General features: G+C 42.5%; 1 protein-coding gene and 1 pseudogene across 6 annotated transcripts in view; both read right to left on the bottom strand.

Annotated features, from left to right (window-relative positions):
- The window catches only part of SH3GL3 (SH3 domain containing GRB2 like 3, endophilin A3), a 135,603-nt gene that overhangs the window by 58,595 nt on the left and 53,637 nt on the right, over positions 1–23,371 (bottom strand). The window lies entirely within an intron of this gene.
- On the bottom strand, positions 2,810–7,470 carry LOC112922860 (protein Abitram pseudogene; annotated as a pseudogene).

The raw sequence follows: 23,371 nt of genomic DNA, 5'->3' as shown, positions 1-23,371 counted from the left end.
CTTACAACATAGGACATAAAGGCTGAGTAGAACACACCAGCCTAGAACTTGCAGCAGTTTCCCTGGACTGTGGAAAGGAAAACTGGAGTGTACCATAACCAAGGCAACCAACCACATAAGAGGCCAAAATTCCAGGAACATAAAGAAGTGAACATAACAAGTTATGTGAAATTTCCTCTCGAGGCTTCTGACAATTCCTAAGCTGCATATACACTAGACAAGATGTTAAGATACCAGGAGGAAGAGGCTAGTAGAAGGCTAAACATCTCAGCAGAGATTTCTGCAGTATCACAGTGATCAAGAGATAAAACTGGAGTTCAGGACTGCCTTTCTCCTCATTATTTGTCAGAATAAAACTGAATCCTCCCTGGAGGAAGAGAACATCACCCAGAACTACAAATATCTGTCATTAAAATAATAATTTGTTTTAAAAAACCCATCTGATATACCAGGAGACTGAACAAACAAAAAAACCCTGAAACTAAATTTTACTTTATTTATTTGCTTTTTTAAAGTAAGCTCTATGCCCAACATGGGGCTTGAACTCACAACTCCAAGAATAAGAGTCACATGCTTTACCAACCGAGCCAGCCAGGTGCCCCTGAAACTAAATTTTAAAAAAGATACTCTACTATGTAATCCCAAATTAACATCAGAAATTATAAGATAATTATAATTACCTATGTTCAAAAAAATAGATGACAAAGGCAAATTCCACTAGAAATCATTAAAAGAGAGAAAATGGAAATTGTCAATGAAAAATGCAATAACAAATTCAGAATTCAGCAGCTGGATTTAGTAAAAATTAGACACTGAGAAAGAGAGAATATGTGCACTGGAAGATAAAGTACTGGAAAATATCTAAATTGAAACATAAAGGGAAAGATTAAAAATATACACAAAAAAGACATTATAAACATATGAGACATAGTGGAAACACCTAAAATATGTATATTTTAGAGTTCTACAATGAAAGGACAGAGAAATTGAAAAGAAGCAATTTTTTTTTTTTGCAAAGAAGCAATTTGAAGAGTATGGCCAAGAATTGTTCAATATAGTCAAAAGAAATCAAACTACAAATTAAAGTTCTGTGACTCTCAGCAGGATAAATATGAAGAAACACATACCTAGAACACATTTATAGTTGAAGACCAAAAACAGAAAAACTTAAAGAAGAAATACACCAAAAAAGCAACAAAAAAAACGTGAGCTGACAATGCTGCAGAAATCATGACACAGCTACAAGACAATGAAATCACATCTTTTAAGTGTTAACAGAAATTATCTGCCAGCCTAAAATTCCATTCTCAGTGAATAGACCCTTCATAAAGGAAGGCAAAATTTAAAAAATATTCAGACAAAAGAATTGAGAGAATTTTTCATTGACAGACACACACCAAAAGAAGCACAAAAGGGGCCACCTGGGTGGCTCAGTGGTTGAGCATCTGCCTTCAGCTCAAGGCATGATCCCAGGGTCCTGGGATCAAGTCCTGCATCGGGCTCCCCACAGGAAGCCTGCTTCTCCCTCTGTCTATCTCTCTCAGTCTCATGAATAAATTAATAAAATATTTGAAAAGGAGGAGGAGGAGGAGGAGAAAACAGCAGCAGCAGCAGCATGACAGGGAGTTCTTCAAGTAAAAACATCCCTTAAATCTAAGTGAATATTGACTGCTTAAAACAATACTTTGTGAGGTTTTAAATATATGTAGAATTTTAAAACATGAACTAAATGGCACAAAAGCCACCACTAAAGAGGTAGAGATAAATTGTTACTGGGTCTTTTATTGCTTGGAAGTTTTAAAGTACTAATTTAAGAAAGACTCCACCACATAAAATTGCATGTTGTAATCTCTAAGGTTGCTTTTTAAGTAATCATAAATTTATAACAAGCAAGATGCTAGAGAAGAAAATGGAATCATAAAAATGATTAATTCAAAAGAAAGTAAAAAAGGAGAAATAAACAAGAATGAAACAAATAAAAAATAACAGATTTAAATGCAAAAATATCAGTAATTACTTTATATGTCATGGACTAAATATTTCAACCAAAGAAAAAGCATTAGCCAAGATTATAAAATATTAAACTATACTATTTCCTGCCTATAAGAGATGCACATTAAATATGATAGGAAAATAAACAGAAAAGATATTGGACAAACACTAACTTCTACAATAACAAAAAATCTTGAGAAGCTGGATACTAACACATAAAATATACTTTTAGACCAAAACCATTATTGCTAGAATAAACGAGGACATTAAAAAATGGTAAAAGGTCAATTCAACCTTTCATAATTCAAAATTAAGAAATAAGAACCATAGGGGCACCTGGGTGGCTCAGCTGGTAGGCGGCTGGCTTCAGCTCAGGTCATGACCCTGCAGTCACAGGATCCAGCCCTGTGTCAGGCTCCCAACTCAGTGGGGAGTTTCCTTCTATGAGCCTTCTCTGAGCTCTGTGCCCTCTACCTCAGCTCATATTCTTTCTCTCTTGCTCATTCTCTCTCCAATAAATAAATAAAAACTTAAAAAAAAAAGAAATAAGAATCCTAAATCTGTATGCATTTAATATCAGAGCCTCAAAACATATAAAGGAAAATTTTATAAAAATGATTTCAAATATCTCAATTTTTTAATACATCTCTCTCAGTAACCAATAAAACAGACCAAAAAACCTATCAGTAGATTGACTTGACTTGAACAATCTAATTTACGTGTGGAGAACTACAGCAAGCAGGACAGAATAACAATGTTTTTTTTTTTTTAAGTCCTTTTATTTGAAATTCAGTGTAAATGCTAATTTAAGACAATCTTAAAGCATAAATCAGTTCTGTTTTTAGTTTAGATGATGCAAAAGTTTTTGTTCCATTCAAAGGCATCTGTGCCTTTGGATTACAGCACCTTCTCAATAACTTCTTGGCTGGCTAAACCACAGCTAGAGTGGGAGACCGAGCGACTATACTGTACGGACTGTGAGAAGCAGCTTTACACTGCGTTAGAACACGTCCATGTTGGGAAAGCCCTTTGTGGTTTTCAAAGCCTTTTCCTGTACCCCTTATTTAAGAAGCCAGTGTTACATTTGACTTTATTTTAGAGAAGGCCATCCGAGCGACGCGCTGTGTAAGGAGTGGAGGAGGTATACTCTACGCCCTGCCCCTCCCCTACTACCTAAAGGGAGAAGAGCTAGGGCTGGAGAGGCTGTAGTAGCCTTTTCTGTAATGTCATTCAGAAGCCAAATGGGTTAAAAAAGCCTGATTTTTTTCCAACTTCAAACTGAAGGAAAATTGAGGCAAAAACAATAACCATGCCATCACATTCAAACCAAAGCATATCAAAATGTAGTATTTACCAATGGGTTATAGGACAATGGTTAAATTATTTTTACTTTGCTACTTGACACTTATCTGTCTTGTCCAAATTTTTCTCAAAGTGCTTTATTTTTTATCAGAAAAACATCCTCTGCTTGCCAGTTGTTAGAAAAGCAAAGAACAGAGTGAGTACATGGGCAGGGCAGATCTGGGAGGCTGAGGACAAAAACAAGAACCAAGACTCGTTATATAAGATAAAGAAGGGAAACGAGGTTAAGTTTTAAGGTCAGGTCTCTCTGCGGATGGCTGGGTGTGAAGCACTTCACATGTGCAGGTGGCTCTGTAGTGCATGGACTGCTCAGGCCACAGGCCAGGGAGGGATAAGCATGCCACATTGTTCATTACCCCATTACAATCCTCATGATGGAGCTGTTGGGGCATTAATGCGCTTCCCCACGACTGCTTCATACTGTTTCTGTGTCAGTAACCCTTCCGTTATGCTTTTACTTTCTTCAAATTTGGGCAATACAACTGCTATGTAGCCTTCGGTTGACGGATTCTCTTGAAGAATAGATGGCTTATGGAGAATGTTTTCATTCATTTCCATCAGCCGTCCTCTAACACAGCGAGATATGGTATATTCTTCTCCATCTGAGCAGTAAATCTTACACAGAGGTGCAAACTCCATTAGAAACTGCCCCTCGCTTAAATTTCCCAGAGACCTTGTTCTGAAGTCGGCTACAGTTAGTACTGATTTGATAGGAGATGCTTTTAATTGTTTTTCCACTTTGAAAACTGGATGAGAGTCTGCCCATGTGATGACACATATTCAGTTGGAGTGCTGTAGTATACAGTGGTCCTCACAGGGTTTGCCTTTGACATCGGCTTTGTACCAGCCAGTGAAGTAACGATCCACGGGCCACAAGCCACAAGCCACACAGCATCCACAGCCCCAGGCTCGGTGGCCTTGGCAACCAGGACCACGGGTGCCACTACCCCCGCCCTACGGGACTGGAGCACTTCCTCCCAATAACAATGGTTTTCAAGTAGACATGGTGCACTTACCAAAACAGACCATGCACTGAACCATGAAGTACGTCTCCAACAATTTCAAAGACTAAAATCATTCAGAGTATGTTCTCTGACCACAGTGAAATTAATACAGAAATCAACACCCCAAAAATGTTCCAAATTATTAGAAAATTAAGCAATATACCTAAATAACCTGGATCAAATATGCAATTGCTAGGGAGATTAAAAATACTTGTAAGAGAGTAATACCAAATACAAAAATATATTTAGGCTTGTGGAATGTAGCTAAAGCTGTTTCTTAGAGGGATTTATAGCTCTAAATCACCAGTTCTCAAACTCCTACATTTCAGGATCACTTCACTCTTAAAAATAATTTAGGACCCATATCTTACACCATACATCAAAAACAATTCTTGGGGCACCTTGGTGGCTCTGTCAGTTAGGCATCTTACTCTTGATCTCAGCTCAGGTCTTGATCTTAGGGTTGTGAGTTCAAGCCCCACCCTGGAGGAGCTCCACCCCACTTGGAGCCCACTTAAAACAAAAATAGAAAATTCCTCATTGATGTTAAAATAAATACAAAGGTAAAAGTTTAAAGATTCTATAGGATAACATTACCTTGGGATGGACAATTTCCCAATACTATAAAGAAAAAGAGGGGATCCCTGGGTGGCTCAGTGGTTTGGCACCTGCCTTTGGCCCAGGGCGCGATCCTGGAGTTCGGGGATCGAGGCCCACGTCAGGCTCCCGGCATGGGGCCTGCTTCTCCCTCTGCCTGTATCTCTGCCCCCCCTCTCATATATATATATATATATATGAGATATATATATATATGAAATACATATATATCATGAATAAATAAAATCTTTTTTAAAAGACTGATATAGGGATCCCTGGGTGGCGCAGCGGTTTAGCGCCTGCCTTTGGCCCAGGGCGCAATCCTGGAGACCCGGGATCGAATCCCACATCGGGCTCCCAGTGCATGGAGCCTGCTTCTCCCTCTGCCTGTGTCTCTGCCTCTCTCTCTCTCTCTCTCTCTCTCTGTGTGTGTGTGTGTGACTAATAAATAAATAAAAATTAAAAAAAAATAAAAATAAAAAGACTGATATATTGGACCTCATTAAAAATAAGGCAGAGTGAAAAATCAAGTCATAAAGTAGGAAAAGATATTTTCAATACATTACAAAGAATCACATTCAAACATTAAGAAGAATCCCTACAAGCAATTGAGAGGAAGGTAGCATACTAAATATTTTTTAACATGGCAAAACCTTATGGAGGCAACTTCACAAACAAGGATATCCAAATAGGCAATAAGCATTAAAAAATATTTTTATCTCATTATCACCATGGAAACACAAATTAAACCACAATGAGATGACACTTCATCATGACCAGAGTGGCTAAAATTATTTTATAACAACCATAATGCAAATTTCTCCAAGGGCTCATAGAGCAACTGGAACACTCCTACACTCTTCATGGGGTTTACATTGGTACCATTACTTGGGAAAACAGTCTGGCAAAATCTAATATCATTGAATATATGAAAAACCAAACTCTCTGACTCAATAATTCCACTCCTAGGTGAAGACCCAGAAGAAATTCCTTATATATAACCAGAACAAGCAACATTACTCATAATAACCAAAAACTAGTAATGACATAAATATCGATTAATAACAGTGAATAGATTGCAGCTATTTCTATAATGCAATTCTGTATTGCAATTAAAAAGGAAGAAGTACTCCTGTCACATGCAACACATGGGTAGATATCAGATGTAACACTGAAAAAGCTCATGCTGTATGATTCTGATTAAAAAATTCAAAAATAAAAGGGAACATCATGTACTAGTCCATTCACATAAAATTTAAAAACAGGAAAAACTAATCCATGGTGATAGAAGTATAGTAGTTACCTTTAAGTTATGGTAAAAGAGAGCTTCCTGGGGTGCTAGTAATACTCTGTATCTAGAACTGGCTATGTGAATGTGTTCACTTTGTCATAACAGATTACCTTGTTATAACAGAAGACCTGTCACTTTCCTATAAATATATATGTTTTATTTCAGTAAAAAGTATTTAGCCACCCCCTCCTGCAAACCCCGCATTCAATGTTTTCAGTATGTGCACACATCATATTTATCAAGATTTACTAGTCCCTAAGGAAGTTTAACAAACAATGCTGGCTTGTTTCTTCCTCTTCTTTCCGAATAGTAGAAATAGAGAGTCGTGTCTGACTATCCACATATGGAAGTGTGTTCAGTAGAATCAGGACTAAACCATAGAGAATCTAATAATCTATATTCAAAAGACAAAAAGCCCCAGAGGCTACTACATGGTGATCATGTCCTCTGCACCCAAAACACTACTTCAAGTTTAATTATTATAGCAGCAAAATAAAGATATTAATCTCACCAAGAGGAAGTAAGTAGATAAAATACATATAGGAAGTACCACAGACATTGAATCAAAATGGTGGCCAGAATACACACATCTTCCCCTCCACTGTGCCAAATACCTTCAAATTAACTTGTAAACATATGTAGAGAGAGAGGCATATGACACACACATAATAGGGCTGAGAGACAAAAGAGGTACCAGCAGAAGAGGTACCACCATAAATGGTGAAAAATCCTTAGAAGATAGGCAGCAGATGGGACCAGAGAGCTGAGCAAATAGTAGACAAACCCACACATGATAGAAAACTGCTCTCAAGCTCAAAGCTCATGCAGTAGTATCTGCTCATCCACAAGAGTACATTCCAAGACCCCCAGGGGATGCTGAAACCATGGATAGTACCAAACCCTACATATACTATGTTTTTTCCTATACATGATACATTTACATGATAAAATGCAATTTATAAACTAGGCAGAGCAAAAACAATAGCTAATAATAAAATAGAATGGATTACAGTATACTGTCATGAGATAGGTGAATGTGGTTTCTCTCTCTCTCAAAATACCTTACTGCTCTGTACTTGCCCTTCTTGTGATGACGTGAGATGACACAACATCTACACAAGAAGATGAAGTGAGGTGAAGGATGTAGGCATGGTCACATAGCGTTAAGCTATGACTGACTTTCTGACCACATGCCAGAAGGAGGACCACTTGCTTCAGGACCATTGCTGACCATGGATAACTGAAATAGCAGGTAACTGAAATCAGGGAGAGCAAACCACGGGTAACCGAAACCACAGAAAGTGAAAGTGCAGATGGGGAGAGGGTAGACCACTGTACAGAGAAATCCCAAGTCTAAATGAGGTAAACATGAAACGAATGGAGTGAGCCCCTGGGAAATCATCAGGAGATTTGATAAAAGAACTGTACTGAAAGCCAAAGGGTCAGTGGAGCCCCTCTAGGTCCATCCCTGTGCCATCTTGGTTCAAATCCCTGCCCTACTGCCAACTAGAGGTAACTCCAGGCAAATTAGTGAAGCCCTCTGTGCCTCCAATTCCTCAGCTGCAAAATACAGATAAAATAATAATAGTAACTGCCTCATAAAGGTTAATGTATGGGAAACATTTAGAACAGCATCTGATACTGTTAAGTCTCATTAAACATCAGCCATTAATACTACCACTGAAAAACAGGCAGGTAGGGTGTACCTGTGATCTAAAGGGAGGGGACTACTCTAATCAGAGGGCCCCAACGTGGGTATGAAGAGAAACTGGAGATCCTTCCAAACATCCCAACATCCCAACAGATACCAGGCGAACCATGGATGGGCAGCCTTGCCCAAGAATAAAAGTCCTCATTTCCAGAGAAAAACCCTTCTTTCCAGCCTTCCCATCTGGTGTTCTGTTACCCTCACCCTAGTATGAAGCCCACTGGTCACCACACCCACCCAACTCAGCCCTGTTACAAATAAAAAGACTGTTAGACAAATAGACAAAACCTAAGCCAACTACCCAAGTGTTAGACCTAGTCCTTCACTCTTATCAACTGGTGGCCAAGAATCAGAAATTTAAGGAAAACTAGGAACATGAGGGAAAATGTCAAAGAGGAAACTTTAAAATGACCCAAAGGAAACAGAGGTGATCAAGGTGTACAGCAGAACTTCTAAAACTTCTCATTAATGCCCACAGACACATTTGTGAAGATACTGTATGCATAAAACAAGAAATGCCTCCAATAAAAAAGGAGCAATCAGAAGGGGAGGGAAACCTCAATAAAAAAAAAAGGGTGAGCACAAAATAGAAAAGCTGAATTATGAATTGCTTACTGGGAAGTCAGAGTCTAGGAAACATGCTCCAGAATCTATAACAAAAACCAACAAGAAATGGGAAGTAAAAAGAAGTTTGGCCCAGGCTCATCTTGGTTAAGTGTGCCCAGGACCACCCACCTTCTGAGCACCCCACTCACTCTACCAGGAAGGCCTGTTATCCTCAAGCCAGGCTTGACTTCGAGCTTTCTATAGGACCTGCTTCTGAATCTCCCTGGACTCACCAGGGGGAAAGGGGTTCCAACTGTAGTTAGGTGTTCCCAGTATGTACAGAGGCTGAGTCCTCTTGGCTCCATGCCTGGAAAGTAGAGACTATCACTGAGGGTAATACTCTACCTTCTGAGTCTAGTAGAATCTCTTCTACTTACTTTCTTCATACCCTAGCTTTTTCTCTTTTTTCAGGAGAGATATCTATGATTTGGCCAAGGAGACAGTTTGCCCTCTATTAGGCAGAACTTCCTCCAAGTTGGTGACATAAGGGTGGATGACTTCTCTAGTTTCCAGCACTGATGCTGGGTTTTTATTTCTTTGGCCATTTTCAATTAGGGTTGATGGAGGAGATTGACATTTTTTCTCATAAATTTCATCATGTTTCTTTAAAAGTATGCCCACATGTGCTCTATCCAGTGATCATTAGCCGTACGATTCTTCTACAAGTCTGACCTTTTCCAAGGTTTGATTTCTAGCCTGTGGTTATGGTGTTTGATCTCTTTCAGAGCAAAATGTAGTCCTTCAGGATTTTCTTTGTAGAAAACCCTGCATAGTTAAGGCAGAGTCTTTGGGGAATGTAATCCATTACCAAGGTCACTCTCTTTCTGGGACCCTGTGCGTGGGGTCCAGACCACAGACAGGCCCGCATAGGAACCCAGAGTTCCACTGGGACTCAGGGAGGAAGTAGTCTTTTCTTTTCTTCCTTTGCTTTGATTTGTTCTGTTATGGTCCTTTTCATTGACCCACGTAGGTGAAGACCTCACAAGGACAATGTCAAAATAGCTCTTGAGAGGAGTTATAAAATCAGACGACAGAAAAGGTTTTGAACCACATGAAACAGTCTGGCTGGAAAAAATGTACTTCGTTCTCCTCAAGTAATCCTGTCCATCCTAGGAAAATGTCATCACTTTCAGAAGTAAGTAGAAGTTGATGCTGAGAACGTTATATTCCTAATGCTCACCAATAAATATTAGCCTAAAAAGAGTTCTAGGGCAGCCCGGGTGGCTCAGCGGTTTAGCGCGGCCTTCAGCCCAGGGCGTGATCCTGGAGACCCTGGAAAAGTCTCCGATGAAGAGCCTGCTTCTCCCTCTGCCTGTGTTCTCTGCCTCTCTCTGTCTCTCATGAATAAATAAATTAAAAATCTTTTTTTAAAAAAAAGAGTTCTAGCACAAATGGTACACCTGTGGGGTTTTTTTTTTAATGAATAAGCAGGAACCCCTTGTTTCAAATTTTAAAAATTGTATAACCAGGCCTTGACCAATGATAGCTCTTGTTCTTTATGTGGATGGTATCTTATAAAATTGAAAAAATAATGAGAAATACAAAACGTAAAACATGATCAAATCTTATTAAAATCTGACTTACAAGAATTAAGAAGCAAAGGTGCCCCTACTCCCGGATATAATCACTGTTAAAAGTCCGGGACAATTCTTCCCACCTTTTTCCTAGGTTTAGATACACATACACACACACACACACACACACACACACACACACACACTTCTATTTACAAAAGTAACAAGTAATACTTATTTATCTGCAACCACCCCAGAGTAGAGACCTTTGCATTCTGGGATTCATTCAACAGATAAAGTGGAGTGTTCTCTAGATACCAAGCTACATATAACATTTGGATGTCAATCTATTCCCTCCTCAGTACTTGGGAGACACTGCAAGTTCTATTTTCTGGCATTTAATGTTGCTGAGAAAAGTCTGAGAAAGGATCTTTTCTGACATTCCTTTTTAGAACTCTTTATCTTAGGGGAAAAAATTAATTTCTTCATAAAGTCAAGTGGCTTTTTCCTGTTGATTTTTCTTGGTCTTCACAGAGCCCCTGTAAGTTGTAATATTGGGTCAACTAGTTTATGAATTTTAAGAACTTATAGACAGAAGCAGAGGTCCAGATCCCTTGCCCTACATTGACACAATGAAGACAGTGGGAAGTAAGTGCACCTGCAAACTCAGGGCAGATCAAAGGCCAGCAAACCCTAGGGCCAGAAGTAGGGTCCCCGGTATTAAAGGAACCCTTCCCAAGAGGATCTTCCAAAAGAGGGTTAGTGTCACCAGCAGTAAAAGAAAGTTTCATTCATCGCAGAGGTCAAGCCAATACCAATCAGAGGGACCTAGGAGCAAATGAGGCCCCTGCGAGGGAGTCGGCTCTGATCACCTGCCAGCAACCAACAAGAACCACTGCCATAGTCAAAGCACAAGCAGAAACTCCCTGTCCCACTGTCCCCTCCTCCCACCACACACTCCAAATCCTGAGTGCCCTCAGCTCTGGGGAAGGACACTTGGAAAAAGAAACAGGAGCACACACCCTTCCAGATGGCAAGGGACTCGTGGAGGTCAGCCCCAGCCACGGAAGGGAACAAAAGGGACTCCAGTCACCCTTCCAGCTATGACCTTCAGTGGATTCAAGCTGCAAGATCTAACCGCCAGGCTGACCCCTGTGTTACAATGACTTCACACTGGGGACACGTGGAGGCTGAGTATGGACAGCTTTGAGGGAAAAGATTTCTAGATCACCCAACCTTCGTATGTCCTCCTTCCAACAGTCAATCTGAGAAGTCTCTGGAAGCCACTTTACCAAAGAAAAGCACAGCCTTCCCCTGCCTTCCACATCGCCGGGCACTGGCCAGGTGGTGGAAACCTCTCATGAAATTGACCCTGACAGGACTCACCTTTTCACACTCTATCTACCACAGAGCCTTGCACCATTTCCCCATGTTCCCCTTTGGCTACCTCCCCTGGTCCCTACTTCTCAGAACAGCTTCTTAAGGAGACTTCACTCAGACCATCCCCACTTTCCTCTTCACCCCTCAAACCTGGGGGTGGGGGGCAGCAGGACTCTGCCAGATGCTCAATCAGGACAAGCTTCTCCCCTCCTGCTGAGAGGACCAGGGGTCATGTGAGAGGGCCAGCCCAGGCAAAGGCTCACTACGCCACCAGTGCCAGTCCCACCCCAGCGCTCCTCACTACCAGAACTCATAGTGTGACCCACGAGGACCCACAGGACCCGAGGAAAGGCCCTGGGGTGGGGGATTCTGGGAATCTCTGGTATGAAGGTGATAGTCTCTCCTCCTTCTTCCTGCCTGGCACGGGACCCATGGTGTTTGAGGCTGTGCAGCCAGTGGAGACCGTAAGAGAGGCAGCCTTGGTACCACTAAGCTGCTGAAGGCTCCTGGAGGCCTCTCGTCTCTGGTCTCTGTGCTGTGTGAATCAAAGAAACCCAGGTCTGTGGGGGGCTGTGATGACTGGAAGCCAAACTCATTCTTGATTGATACAATCTATAACCTGGATCCCATTAAACTGTTTGTTCTCCCCAATGACCTTCTAATTTCTAAATCCCCAAGATAAATCTCAGCTCTTAGCTCACGTGGCTTTCAGCATTCTGACCCTCCTGACCATTCCCTGCTTGAAAGCATGCATCCTTTTTTGGGGTGCCGGGGCGGTGCAGTTCATATCCAACTCTAGATTTCAGCTCAGGTCATGATCTCAGGGTCTTAAGATCGAGCCCCACGTCGGGCTCTGCACTCAGAGTGGAGTCTGCTTGTCCTTCTCTCTCTCTCTCTCTCTCTCTCTCTCTCTCAAATAAATAAAGGAAAGGAAAGGAAAGGAAAGGAAAGGAAAGGAAAGGAAAGGAAAGGAAAGGGAAGGAAAGGAAAGGAAAGGAAAGGAAAGGAAAGGAAAGGAAAGGAAAGGAAAGGAAAGGAAAGGAAAGGATCCCTTCCCTTGCCCTCTGTGGCCTAAGCGTTCTCCCCTGACTCCCTAGATACTCTTTCATTACATTTGTGATTTCATTTTGTTCAACCTTGGTTACAGCCTTGGCCTCCTTTCTCTCTGGCTGTATGTAATCTGTCCTCGTGATTTAATCAATTCCCATGGATTTACTGATCAACCTATATATGCTGCTGATTTGGAAATCTATACCTCCAGCCCAAAGTGCTCTCCTAAACTTCAATTATTTTCACACCCCAATTGCCTGCTAGACACTTCATTTGGATATTCCAAAGACACTCCAACTACACAATTTAAAAATTAACAAACTCATCATTCCATTCTTCAAATCTACTTCTTGGCCAACATTCCTTTCTCAACTGGTGGAAGCACCATCACACAGTCGATAAAGTCTGGATTCTGAAAGTTGTTGTAGACCTTATAGAAATTCTAAGGGAATCCCAGAAAAATGTGTGCGCGTCTCTGTGTCTCATATAAGTAAAAGTGAGCAGCTGCCGAAATGCTACCAATCTGTCTCCCCTCTCACTCATCCCACACGTGTCCCCCCATCCAGTCCCACCACTTAATCAGCCATCAATCCCTGTCCTTCCCACATCCCAAGAAGCTCTTGAGTGCATTTCTGTCTCTCCATCCTCATTGAACGCACCTTCAGTCAGGTCACCATCATCTCACCCCCGAACTACCCTTCCAGCTTCCTGAATGGGCTCCTCCAATTCTTCCTCTCCACCTGCTGCCGGGGAGATATCTAAAACATCAGGTAGGTAACGTCGCCACCCCCCACTCCAGACTGTTGCCTGTAGAAGAAAACCCACACTCCTACGTATCGTGTCCCATGCCCTCCACGATCTGGCTGCCACCTACTGTACCTTTCCCTGCCTCATCCATGGCCAAACCCAGAAGCACCCCACACATCTCCATTTCTCAACTCTCACACAGAAGCCACCCTGTTCTTTCCTGCCTTTGTACATGCTGCGCCTGTTGCTTGCCAGGCTATTCCCACCCCGAGACCCTTCATGGCACAGCTCAGGTGTCACTGCTATGCTCAGCCTGCCTCATGATAAGACCGGGAAACAAAAGGACCCCATGAAAACTGCTTGTTTGCTCCTTTTCCTGTTCTGTTCTTATAGGACCTACACTGCTGCCTTACACATGCCCTAATAGAACAGATACTGTAGGTTTTCCTTGTAAAGATCAAGGAGTTTCTTTGGAATCTTCCAGCATAACACAGAATATCTAAGGAGTAACCAGGCAGAGTCATCAGGAACGTTTTCCAAGGCCACCAACTTCCTGAGACCTGTGGCTCCAGGGCCTAAGCGACTCATGTGGGACACCAAACACTCATTTTTGTTCCTGGATGTCTGAGAAGACACATACACCAGACCATAACCCTAAATTAAAAAAAAAAAAAAAGAAAAAGAAAACAGACTCCACGCAGCGCAGAGACTCATTCTTCTGGTCTTTCTGAGTCTCCTGGATGCCCTGTCTATATCTGCACTCTCTCTGTGGCTTCAATAAACTCTGCTCTCACTTCCTCTCAGGTCAGATCTTATTTCTATCTTGTGCAAAGCCAAGAACCCTCTTGGCTTCTCCTGAGGGACTCCTTCTGGGTCCTCGGACCCAGCTGGCCTACATCACAGAGATCTAGCTGGGGGCCCCTCCTGTGGGTCCCTATGATACAGTCAGTGCTAACATAGCCCTTATCACCCTGCACCAAAGCTGGTGATGTGTCAGCCTCTTGCAGGGACCTGTGAGATTCCTGAAAGCAAGACCAAGTCTATATTAAATGTCATGGGATCCCCAGCACCTGAAGCATACACCACATAGTAGGCCCCACACCACAAACAGCTCCCCAAAAATGTACTGAAGGCATGCTAAGGATATTTATTTATTTATTTATTTATTTATTTGAGACAGAGAGAGAGAGAGAGAGAGAGAGAGAGGCAGAGGGAGAAGCAGGCTCCATGCAGGGAGCCTGATTTGGGACTCGATCCCAGGTCTGCAGGATCATGCCCTGGGCTGAAGGCAGCGCTAAACCGCTGAGCCACCAGGGCCGCCCCACGCTAAGGATATTGTTTGAATTTGTATCAGTGACACTTTTCTCCAATAAAGTCCCAGGAAATTGGGCCCTGAGTGATAGCAAGGAAATAATCAATGTCTCTGAGACATGTGCCCTCCTGGCCTGGAGATCTTCAGAGAAGTTAAAAAGATTTAAAAAATCATCTCATCATAGAGTTGCTAGATAAGAATAAAAGCAATGCAAAGCATGACTATTAGCTGAAAAAAAGCAAGAACCTATTGCTTTAGTAACTTCCAGAAGGGGGAAAAAAAAAACAGAAAAAGACACAAAAATAGTAACTTGTAATTTTTTAAAAAAATATTTTATTTATTTATTCATGAGAGACACGGAGAGAGAGGCAGAGACACCAGCAAAAGGAGAAGCAGGCTCCCTGCGGTGAGCCTGATGTGGACTTGATCCCAGGACCCCGGGATCACCCTCTGAGTCAAAGGCAGACACTCAACCACTGAGCCACCCAGGCGTCCTATAACTTGTGATTTTATCTGGATTACCGTACAAGAGTTATATGAGATAATTTTTTTTAAGTTCCTCCTATAAAAACAAACAGCTGAACAGAATGTCACAAGCGAAAGGCATGAATCTACAGGAGTTCTCTCTGGAAATGAGAAGACACATCCTTCATAGCAAAACAACAAATATAGAATTTAGATTTTTTTTAAAAAAGATTTGAGAGAGAGAGAGAGAACACACAAGCCGGGGAAGAGACACAGGCACCCGGAGAAGCAGACCCCAGCTGAGCAGGGAACCCGATGCAGGACTCAATCCCAGGACCCCAGGATCATGACCTGAGCCAAAGGCAGGTCACCACCCACGTGCCCTAGAATGTAGATTTTTTAAAAAAGAAAACAGTCAATAGGTCAGCAACCTGCATATGTTAAATTTTTTTGGAGAAAAGGCTGATTGACTCACCACCTTAGGAAAAAAAAATTTAAAAAAAACCTCTTGGGGACCACAAAGATCCCTCAGGGTCCCTGACTGTGCATGTGATCCATTGTCCCCTGCTTTCCTATTGAGCCCTATACTCTCCCCAGCACCCTAAGAAAAGCCAGACTTCAGTAACCCTCCTAAGCAGGCAGAGAAGAAATCATCCATGTAATAAAATCCGTTTCTATGGCCCTCGTCACATCCTCTGGCCTTTGCTGTTCGGTTAAATTCAGTGCTGCTGAACACCAACTGTGACCCTCCCCGATCACCACTGGAAGGTCCTGGCGATCCCAGGGGGTCGCTGTTGCTGTCGCCAGCACGCAGCTCCCGTGTATCAGGGAGGAGAATCCTCTTGGGCCTCACGTTTGGTGGTTTCTGGACATTTGATGCCACTGAGACATGGGAAGAATAATGGCCAAAACAAAACAAAAGACTTAAATGCACATTAGGCCACACCAGATGCGTTAAGTCGAGGCTGGGTCTGCATCTAGAGAGGAAGGCTAGAACATTTCTGGGATTTTGTAAATCTCCCTGAAACAGAGACTGTGAGCTCATTCATAACTCCAAAATTCAGGTCAGAAAACAGTGCTGCAAAATGGCCTGCGATCCACCCCCTATTGCAGGGCACCCCCACAGCAGAGCCGGCTCGGGCAGGTGCCTGGGGTATGCAATTCAGGACCCTCCTTCCCGGCTCTGCCACAAGCAGCTCCCGTCCTCTTCTGGGAGCCCACCCGGTACCTTTTAGCAAACCCTCCCTCAAAGCCCCGCCCTTCTGTACTCTTCCAAGGACAAGCACCTTAAAATACTCATTTGTTTCCACCGTATCACTTTAGCTCAAGGCTACAGGCTAAAATCAAGAGACTACCACGTCAATGTATTTTGAGATGCTGATAAGAAAAGAAAAGGTAGAAATGAATATGACATTCTTTCTCTCCCCAAAAAAACTTCCGTGACCTTGCTCAACACTTGACAACCATACTTCCTCTCCAGGACATGTCCCTGAAAACTTATGTGTAATCTGGTTTTCATCATTCAAAACACATTTTATTTTAAATTAACTTCAGAAGCTTGCTTATTTAAAAGTGTCACTGAAGAATCCTTTGCTAAAATGAAAGGGTGTTCATGATGCAGAAATCACCCTTATATCTATCTGATGGTCATATAAATTCATATGTGGGTGTATCAGCTTTTCTCAAAATGCTGAGCATCTCTATGATTTAGGGGAAAAGGTAATTAGTTAAGCTTCTTCAAAAACAGTTTTTCGATTGCTCTTGCTCTAGCCCACCCCGGCTTTTTCCTAAGCCACACTGGTTTACTTGGGTCCTTTACTCAAGAAGAAACCATTCTGTGATCTCAAAGTAGACCATAGAGCCCACCACATATGTTCTACCTCTCTTTGGCCAAACTGAGGTTGACTCTGAAACTTTAGTAAAATTTTGCTTTCTAAAAAACACCTGTAATGACAAAGCAAGGGAAGAAAATCTGTGGATTGAACTCAATTCTAGAGCCAAATTAGGGTGGTAAATACTTGTGTGACCACAGAGCACATGCAACATCTTACACGTTTGCAAACATGAGACCAACATGCTTCCAAACAGGAGACGAACAGGCTTGCAAACATGAGACCAGCAGGCTTGCACACATGAGACCAAGATGCTTCCAAACATGAGACCAGCACAGGCTGGCACCCGCCCCCGCCAGCCATGCAGGGAGGGAGATGCTGAGTAGTGTGTGCCTGCATCACGCCTGTGGCAGATGTGGTTTGAGGAGCCTGTCCCTACAAAGGAACACTCTGGGGTCTGAACTTTAAGCTCACACCATGGTTGCTGCTGGGGTTCTCTATTACCACTGGAATAAGTAACACCCAAGATGAAAGGCACCAGAGGAGATTTCTGCTAGGATGGTCCCTCTTGCCTCCACAAGTTCTTCTCACTTTGAAAATGCTGGGAGTCCTACAGGGTCTGGTTTCAGCCTTTCCCTCCTCTCTTCTTACTCTCCTGGGAAATTCTGCACCCTCTCAAAGGTTCACTTACCATCAAGCACCCTAATTAATTTTTTTAAAGATTTTATTTATTCATTCATGAGAGACACACAGAGAGAGGCAGAGATGTAGGCAGAGGGAGAAGCAGGCTCCATGCAGGGAGCCCGATGCTGGATTCAATCCCAGGACCCCGGGAGCCAAAGGCAGACGCTCAACTGCTGAGCCACTCAGGCATGCCAAGCACGCAAATTATTATCTTTAGCCCCAGATCAGTCTCCTGAGCTCCAGATCCACACATCCAGCTGCCTCCTGGATATTCAACCCAACATGCCCCAGACCCCTCATCTCTCTCTCCCCCTCAGCATCTGTCCCTCCCCAGCTGCCCTTCCCAGACAGCACCAACTACCCAGGTGCCAAGTAGAGGAACTAGAACAAGACCTCACCTGTTATGACTCCTAGCTTTGACCTCAAGAATGCACAAAAATCTCAAACCAATTCAACTTGCCCTTGAAGATAATCAGACACAAACCCTGTCCCTTCTGTGTTCAGCAACACTGGCCTCCTCCATTGGCCCTAGTGTGGACACAGCCTGTCCAGGAGCCAGTGCTTCAGACAGACAGCTGGCCACCACCCCAAAATGACCCACAGGCCACTGTCCCTAGATCTAGCAATAAGATGAGCTTGACAGTTTTCATGTTGTTGTAGGATGTCCTCATCTGAAGAGTTGGCTGTTCCACATCTGACTGTTCCACCTACCGTCTCTCAGCTCCAACCTCACCCTCTGCACCTACTGGGTGACACTGGGGCTAGGATTCAGCCATCTGCATTATCAGTCTTCCAGTTATGCTCAAACAGTAGAAAGAGGGAGGAAGGAGGAACAGACTGGCTCCCGCTTCCAGCCTCTAGCTGTACCCCCCCAGCACCAGGAGAAGCTCCTGCTCCCCACTCTTGGCACCTGAAGCATGGGCACCGGGTGTCATAGCTCAAACCACTCCGGCAGGTGTGCACCACCCATGTCAGCCTCTCCTCTGAGCGCTTAGGTGCCACAACCTCTTCATTCTGGCCCCCAGGAGGCAGCTGCTTCTAATTACTACTCTCTGGATTATTCCAGCCTCCATGCCGCTTCCTTCAGCCTTCCACCCCCCATATCATCAGAAGCCCCACCTGTTTGAAACATGCAGCACGGTTTCTGGATTCTACCTGGACCTTGGGGGTCATGATACACAATCTCCTCTGCCCTCTAGTTTGTTTAATTCTGTTACTGATTTTATGTTGTGCTCACAAAATATCACTTGCCACTGCAGAAGTCTCCACAGCTGGTTACCATATATGCTGCCAAAGAGGCTGATTTTCAGACTGGAAAGGAAAGAACTAGTATCAGTGACAAGAAACTAAAGCCTCAGAAAGAGGCCAGATGCACAAGCAGAGAATCCTGGCCCATAATCCACGTAACTCAACTTTCAGATGCTGAAGTCAACCTCATACTAAATATTTAACAGGTGAAGAGAAATACAGGCCTATTTTAAATGTTTGCTTTTTCTCCGTATGGACACAAATACACTTCAAGATCCGATGAAGAAGACAAGTCTACTCCTGATCCCTCTCTTCGTTCCCTGCCCCTCCTCCCACCATCCACAGAGTCCTGTGAGCTCCACCTCCCAGGGAGCAGCAGAGCCTGTCAGCTCCCCCCTCTGCCGCAGGAACCCTGGCCCAACCCACCAGCACCTGGCTCCTGGACGACAGCATCTGCCACTCTTCCAGCCCTCAGTGCAGGGATAACTGTATCAGCGTGGAAAATAATGCAACTCACTCCTTATGACATCTAATTCAATAATAGGTTCCACTGCTGGGAGAGATTTCTCCCTACATATCTCACGTCTCTGCAAGTCTTGCAAGCAGAGGCTTTGCTCCCTTATTCAAGACTACCTTTTCAAGGATGGTTGCATGACGACTAGTCCTGGAAGATACAGTCTCTCTCTCCAGGTAAATTGACAGGTTTATTTACCATCCAGTATAATGAAGACCATGTCTCCCACTGGAGTAAAGGTCAGGCAGGCTTACTGCCCATTATAAAAGATTCAGGTTCCCAAGGCTCTAGGTTCCTCTCCTGTAACACCAGGTACTGTGTGTACAAGAGTCCCAGCCCTCTTAATGTCTGCCCTGTGGGAATCTGGACTTGGGGCATTGGCACAAGAATATACTGAAACTCTGGCTACTGCTACTGCCGAGAGAAAAAAGTCATCTGTCTCTGACCCAGGAGCTTATATCTTCTGCCAGCATTCATGAAACTGAGCTGGCCAACTTGTTAGCTTGCAAGGAGGGTAAAATTTCAGACTCTCCACAGTTCTTTTTTTTTTTAAGATTTTTTTAATTTTTATTTATTTATTCATGAGACTGAGAGAGAAAGAGAGAGAGAGAGGCAGAGACACAGGCAGATGGAGAAGCAGGCTCCATGTAGGGAGCCTGATGTGGGACTCAATTCTGGGTCTCTAGGATCAGGCCCAGGGCTGAAGGCAGCGCTAAACTGCTGAGCCACCCGGGCTGCCCTCTCCACAGTTCTTAACATACATTACTAAGTGTGAGGACAAAAACTAATTAAGCTTTAAAAGACCATATAAATAGCTTCATAATCTAGAACTGGGAAAGATGTCTTAAAAGGAATACATAAAAGCACTTACACATTGAGGGGAGAAAACAAATAAACCTGACCATATTAAAACTAAGAACCACCATTTATCAGCAGACACTATTCAGAGTTTGAAGATGTCTGCAATAATAATATTGATACACAACTGACAAAGGCTTAGATCCAGAATGAACATATATCCTTTTAATAAAAAGAAAGACAAAAACACAATAGGAAAATGAGCAAAATATCTGAGCAGACCCTTCACAAAAGAGGGAATCCAAATGGCCAACAGACATATGCACAGACATATGCTCAACCTCATTCAAAGTCAGGAAAATACAAAGCACAATGAAAACCAGCACAGAAAACCATTCTGGAAAATAGGTGGCATTATCTAGCAATATACACAATATGACCCAACAATTCTACTCCTTAGATGTATCCTCTAGAAGACATGTCTGAGAATGTTCACAGCAGTGTATGTTGTAACAGCCAAACACCAGAAACAACCCAGAAATCCACTAAGAGGAGAATGGATGAATAAATTATGGTATAGTTTGTGACAAATGAAATCAAATGGGGTTGCTTATGTCAAGAGGTTTTTAAGATGGAGCTCGGAGGTTTTAAGGGGATGGGCCTTGTGCACATCATCACTGGCAGAACCATAAACTTTTGAACTGGGGAAACCACAAATATTCCAAGGATTCAGCCAGAACACCTGCAACTTGCTTCAGTAAGGGACTCGGCTTAGTGAGAGCCTTAGCAATCAATTTCACTCAATCGAAATTAGCTTTTGGCTGCCAATTCCAATCAAAAATTCTTTGTAAACAATGTACAAACATTCCCTTTTTGCTTTTAAAACCCCTGACTTTTGCTCCAAGGTAGAACATTATTTGGGTTGTGTACCCTAATTTGTGTACCCCAAATTGCAATTCTTTGATCCCAAATAAATGCTCTAGCTTAATTACCATGTCCCAACAATTTTAGGTTGACATGACATACAATGGTATTCTATATCACAATAAAAATGAATGAGCTGCATCTACATGGATGGCCCCTGAGAAATGTTGAGTAAAAAGAGGTAAAAACATAAAAGATAATATGCAATATGACTTCGTTTTCATTAATTTCAAAAACAGGTTAAAGTAACCCATTGTATTTAGGGATGCATACTTAGGTCATACAAGTATAAAATAGAAGCAGTCAATGACTACTACTATAGATAGGATTGTAGTTACTTTTAAGAGAAAGAAGGGTAGAACAAAAAGGAGTACATGCTTTCTGGGGCGCTAGCAATGTTCTAGCTCTTGTCTCTGGTGGGGTTACACTACCATTCAATTTATAATAATCCAACAGTCTGTATTTGTTTTTTGTCCTAAAAAAAAAAACAACATAGAAAAAAATGAAAACAAACAAACAAAAAAGAAACAACACCCAAATCATGAAAGGGAACACTGCCAGGAATCCAGAAGGCCCCCACATATCCCTTTGCAATACAACCTCCTCCCGCCTCTAACATTACCCCTATCCTGACTTTTATCCACTAAGTGTACACTAGTAAATACTATGGTTCACCCCGGTCTGTTTTGATTTTTACACAAATGAGAATCAACTGAATATTTGCATTTGGCTCTAAAAACTGTTGACAGGTTAATTAATTACTATGATGTATATGCTTCTTCCAACATAACAATATCTTTGTAGAGAATTATAGTTCAGCTGAAACAAAGATAACATGCTAGAACTTCATAAGTGTGTGAGAAGTCGTGTTGAGAACATCAATTTAGATTTAGTAAAGCAACATTATCCATGACATTAACTCAGTGGTGTTAATTGAATTTTACTGGGTTGGCAGTTTCATTTGCACTTAATTTGAAATAACTTTGGACTTTATAGTTGCCTCAAAGCTATAAGCATAAGTTAACACTTACTTTTATGGTTATACATATTTAAGTAACAATATTTGTAATCAGACTAAATTTAACCCAACACAAGGAGTGCTTTATAAAAATATGTCCCTACTGCACACAGGTTTGAGAAGCCCTGTGTAGGAGTCAGCTTTCACACTTCCCTTCTTACTCCTCCACCTTACCCCCAGGGCCACAACTTGTTACCTAAAACCAGGCTCTCTCAAGCAAAACACTTTCTAAATCGTCCATGACATCTCTGTGTAGTGATGTCAGGCACTCTTGCCTGTTGGCTCTGGAATTCATACCAATTCCATTTGTCATATAGGTGATCAAAGCTAGAGACCAAATTGAGGCACAGTGAGCCAGCGAAGAGTGAAAACAGTTTATTTGGGCCAGGTGACAATTCTTTGAAATGCTAATAATGATTATCCATAGCTCATACTCACGCATCCCTACTGCTTAATTATGATCCCACTGAGAAGAGCCCTCGCCCAGTCTCTCTCTTTCCTACTGCTGCTGTAAAACATTACCAAAAATTTAGCAGCTTAAAACAACACAACATAGCTCCTTGCAGTCCTGAAGGTCAGAAGTCTGAATTCATCTCCCAGGGCTGAAATCAAGGTGTCGGTGGGGCTTGTTCCTTCTGGAGGCTCCACGCAACCATCTGTTTCCCTGTCTTTCTAGCTTCTAGAGGTCGCTGCATCCTTTGGCTCCTAGCCCCTGCATCACATCACCCCAACCACTGGCTTCCATCCTCACATACCTTTTCCTCTGTCCTATCAGCGTTTTGTAAGGACCCTGCGATTACATCAGACGCAACTAATTGTCCCAAGATTTGATTTAATTAAAATTATCTATTTAATTTAATCACAGCTAGAAGATTCCTTTGCCATATAAGTACCATTCACAGGTTCAGGAGATTAGGACATGGATATTTTAGGGGGTCACACCCAGGTAGCAGAAGTCTGGCCTATGACAGGGTCAAAAGAAGCACACAAACTCCTGCCCTAAATGCAATCTGTTTCTCTGAGAATGGATACTAAACTACTGTGGTACAAGAGGTGTATATGGCCATTGTCCCAGGTTTCTGCAGAGAGCTCTGAAAACCTTTAGAAGTTCTTGAGTGATAGGAGTGTCTTTTGTCATTCATTCATAAAGACTCCCTTTTAGAGCCCAGCAGAGCTTCTGATAATGAAGTGACTTAGGAAGGGGTCTCAAACGGGACTGGTCACCAGAAAGAGCAGATGATAGAAGGCTGGAACTTCTAGTCCAGCCCCAGACCTCCGGGGGAGAATCAGTTGCCAATGACCAATGATTTAATCAATCATGCCTG

The sequence above is a fragment of the Vulpes vulpes genome, chromosome 14, assembly GCF_048418805.1.
Source record: "Vulpes vulpes isolate BD-2025 chromosome 14, VulVul3, whole genome shotgun sequence".
Taxonomy (NCBI): Eukaryota; Metazoa; Chordata; class Mammalia; order Carnivora; family Canidae; genus Vulpes; species Vulpes vulpes.
Note: the sequence above shows the minus strand (reverse complement) of the source record. Positions and strands in the feature narration are given on the sequence as shown.